This window comes from Meles meles, chromosome 2, assembly GCF_922984935.1.
Source record: "Meles meles chromosome 2, mMelMel3.1 paternal haplotype, whole genome shotgun sequence".
Lineage (NCBI taxonomy): Eukaryota > Metazoa > Chordata > Mammalia > Carnivora > Mustelidae > Meles > Meles meles.
In genome coordinates, this window is record NC_060067.1 from 134,143,412 (window position 1) to 134,147,689 (window position 4,278).

The window sequence follows — 4,278 nt, forward strand, 5'->3', positions numbered from 1 at the left end:
ATGTATATATATATATACTCACATAGCTCAATTTAGAGAAATTCTTTATTTTTAATTCCACTACTGGATGAATCTTGACTACTATATACAATAGAAAAGTGAACAAATGAGTGGTCTTGTTACTATCTTTTTTATTAATAGTAAAATATCTTAATAATAAGCAATTGTCTCCATTTAACAACATTCTTATCTATGCAGTAGTTTACAAAAACTTCTTTAAAAGAAAGGACTTATTCTGGATTGAAAGGTAAGGAAAAAGATTCTAATTTTTCATCCAAGTTATACAATCATACCATTTTTTCCATGTGCTTTTAGACACTATCCAACCCTCCAGTTGTTTCTATGAATAAGTTACCTAATACCTATTATAAATTCTTCCTAGCCTTTATGCAAGAAGTATGTGATGGCCTGATTGTTCTAAATTGCATTTGAGAGCATAAAGAAAATGACAGCCTCAAAGTGCATATTGTCCAAAAGAGAGTGCTTTTAACATCTTTTACTTCCATTTTTTTTTCTCATGAAGGCTCAGGGATTGAAAGTTTGTTTCACACCAAAAATTTGATATGTTGGCCCCCTAATCCCCAATGTGATGGTGTTTGGGTGGTAGTAAGGGTTAGATTAGGTCCTGAGTGTAGAGCCCTCATGATGGGATTGATGCCCTTATACAAAGAGGGAGAGATAAAAGAGCTTTTATCTGACTGAGCCACCCAGGCACCCCTACATTATCTTCTTAAAATTAGTATATTTATCGGCATGCTACCTAAGAATCCTGATACAGATGTAGTAAATTGCCATTCTCTTAATTATGAGATTTTCTGCAAAAACTAGCAAAGTCCTTTTACTGTTTATGAGCATGCTTAGTTAAAAACATGCTGAATTATTCATGATAATTTAAATGTTGAAGCTTTGTTAAAATAAGTGAAGCAGAGAGAGTCAATTATCATATGGTTTCACTTATTTGTGGAGCATAGGAATAACACGGAGGATATGGGGACCTGGAGAGGATAAGGGAGTTGGGGGAAATTGGAGGGGGAGATGAACGATGAGAGACTGTGGACTCTGGGAAACAATCTGAGGGCTTTGGGGGGGCGAGGTGGGAGGGTAGGTGAGCGTGGTGGTGAGTATTATGGAGGGGACGTATTGCATGGAGCACTGGATGTGGTGCATAAACAATGAATTCTGGAACACTGAAAAGAAATTTAAAAAAAAAAAAGAAAGAAAGAAAAAAGATTGCTTCAGCTATTTAGGATCTTGGTTGTTCTTGGCCGATTTTAACATTGTTTTATTTTGATTTAAAAATGCTGCTTGGTACTTGATAGGGATTTCATTTCATCTACAGATAGCTTAAGGTAATATAGACATTTAACAAATCTTAATTATTTCAATCTATGAGCACAGAGTGTCTTTCAAATTATTTCCAATTTCTTTATCAATTGTATACACATTTTAGGAGACAGATCTTTCACTTCCTTGGTTAAATTTATTCCTAGATACTTTATTCCTTTGATCAATTATAAATGGAATTATTTTCTTAATTCTTTTGGTAGTTTGTTAAAAATGGAGAGAAATGGTATAGATTTTATGCTCTGCAATTTTACTGAATTTATTTATAAGTTCTCACTTTTTTTGGTAAAGTCTTTAGGGTTTTCTAAATATCAGATTATAGGTTCTGGGGCATCATTATTTCCGCGGTCTGGACGGTTCGTGGCGGCGCGGGTGGCTACGGGAGAAGTAGGCAGTATGGTCATGAAAGCTTCTGTAGAAGATGATGATTCGGGATGGGAGCTCAGTATACCAGAAAAGATGGAAAAAAGCAATACAAGCTGGGTGGACATAACCCAAGATTTTGAAGAAGCTTGTCGAGAATTAAAATTGGGAGAACTGCTTCATGATAAGCTATTTGGTCTTTTTGAAGCCATGTCTGCCATTGAAATGATGGATCCCAAGATGGATGCTGGCATGATTGGAAACCAAGTTAATCGAAAAGTTCTCAATTTTGAACAAGCTATCAAGGATGGCACCATTAAAATTAAAGACCTCACCTTGCCTGAATTGATAGGGATAATGGATACTTGCTTTTGCTGTTTGATAACATGATTAGAAGGCCATTCCTTGGCACAGACAGTATTTACGTGCCTTTACATTCATAATCCAGACTTTATAGAAGATCCTGCCATGAAAGCTTTTGCTCTGGGAATCCTGAAAATCTGTGACATTGCAAGGGAAAAAGTAAATAAAGCTGCTGTTTTTGAAGAGGAAGATTTTCAATCAATGACTTATGGATTTAAAATGGCTAACAGTGTGACAGACCTTCGAGTTACAGGCATGCTAAAAGATGTGGAGGATGGCATGCAAAGAAGAGTAAAGAGTACTCGAAGTCAACAAGGAGAAGAAAGAGATCTAGAAGAACTAGAACACCAACAGTGTTTAGCCATATTCAGCAGAGTGAAATTCACTCGAGTGTTACTGACTGTGCTTATAGCCTTTACTAAGAAAGAGACCAGTGCTGTTGCAGAAGCTCAAAAATTGATGGTTCAAGCAGCAGATCTTCTTTCTGCCATTCATAATTCATTGCATCATGGCATCCAGGCTCACAATGATACTACAAAAGGAGATCATCCAATTATGATGGGTTTTGAGCCCCTTGTTAACCAGAGGCTACTTCCACCTACCTTCCCTCGATATGCAAAAATAATTAAAAGGGAAGAAATGGTCAACTATTTTGCAAGATTAATAGAATAAAAACTGTTTGTTTGTGAGGTGGTCAATTTAACAAATTTACATTGTATCCTGGATTTTTTCTGTGAATTTAGTGAACAATCACCTTGTGTTCTTTCAATATCTCTATTGCAAACCACTTTCTTGGTGGATAACAAAAAGGTCTTTGGAACCCATCTCATGCAAGACATGGTGAAGGATGCACTCCGGTCTTTTGTCAGTCCTCCGGTGCTCTCCCCAAAGTGCTGCCTGTATAATAATCACCAGGCGAAGGACTGTATTGACTCCTTTGTTACTCACTGTGTTCGGCCCTTCTGTAGTGTTATACAGATCCATGGACATAATAGGGCTCGACAGAGAGATAAGCTTGGTCATATTCTTGAGGAATTTGCTACCTTGCAGGATGAGGCAGAGAAGGTTGATGCAGCCCTTCATACTATGCTGTTGAAACAGGAACCCCAAAGGCAACATTTGGCCTGTTTAGGTACCTGGGTCCTTTATCATAACCTTCGAATTATGATCTAGTATCTTCTGAGTGGCTTTGAATTGGAGCTCTACAGCATGCACGAGTACTACTACATATATTGGTATCTCTCAGAATTCCTTTATGCGTGGTTGATGTCGACTTTAAGTCGTGCTGATGGCTCTCAGATGGCAGAGGAAAGGATCATGGAAGAGCAGCAGAAAGGCCGGAGCAGTAAAAAAACAAACAAACAAAAAAAAAATAGAAGAAAGTTCGCCCCTTGAGCCGAGAGATTACAATGAGCCAGGCATATCAGAACATGTGTGCTGGGATGTTTAAAACCATGGTAGCATTTGACATGGATGGCAAAGTACGAAAACCCAAGTTTGAGCTTGATAGTGAGCAAGTTCGATATGAGCACAGATTTGCTCCATTCAACAGTGTAATGACACCGCCAGTGCACTATCTGCAGTTCAAGGAAATGTCTGACCTCAATAAATACAGCCCTCCTCCTCAGTCTCCAGAACTGTATGTGGCAGCTAGTAAGCACTTTCAGCAAGCAGAAATGATCCTGGAAAATATCCCAAACCCAGACCATGAGGTCAATAGAATTTTAAAGGTTGGCAAACCCAACTTTGTGGTCATGAAGTTATTGGCAGGAGGACACAAAAAGGAATGTAAGGTTCCTCCTGAATTTGATTTCTCTGCTCACAAATACTTTCCTGTTGTGAAACTTGTTTGAGAGACATTGAAAAGGGTTATATCAAGGGGCAGAATCTACTTTCAGATTCTAAGGGAATCGATCCATCCGTCAGTCTCAGCACATAACGTGAAGTGAAATGGATTTCTTGGATAACAGCCTATTATAAGAGATACTTTTAATTTGACAGCCATATATGATGTGAATGAAAACTGCTGTTTTAAAGTGGTTTATTATGTTCCATGGATGAAACTGGGCTTACTGAATGCAGTGATGAACGTTATATGGTTTTATTACAGATTTAATCATAAATCATTTTTTTTCCCTTTTTATTAATTTTTTCAGCGTAACAGTATTCATTCTTTTTGCACAACACCCAGTGCTCCATGCAAAACGT

The 4,278-nt window shown here is 37.7% G+C and overlaps 1 pseudogene; it reads left to right on the forward strand.

The window, feature by feature from the left end:
- The first annotated feature begins 1,701 nt into the window (after positions 1-1,701).
- LOC123936709 lies at positions 1,702-4,067 on the forward strand (annotated as a pseudogene).
- The last annotated feature ends 211 nt before the right edge of the window (positions 4,068-4,278 follow it).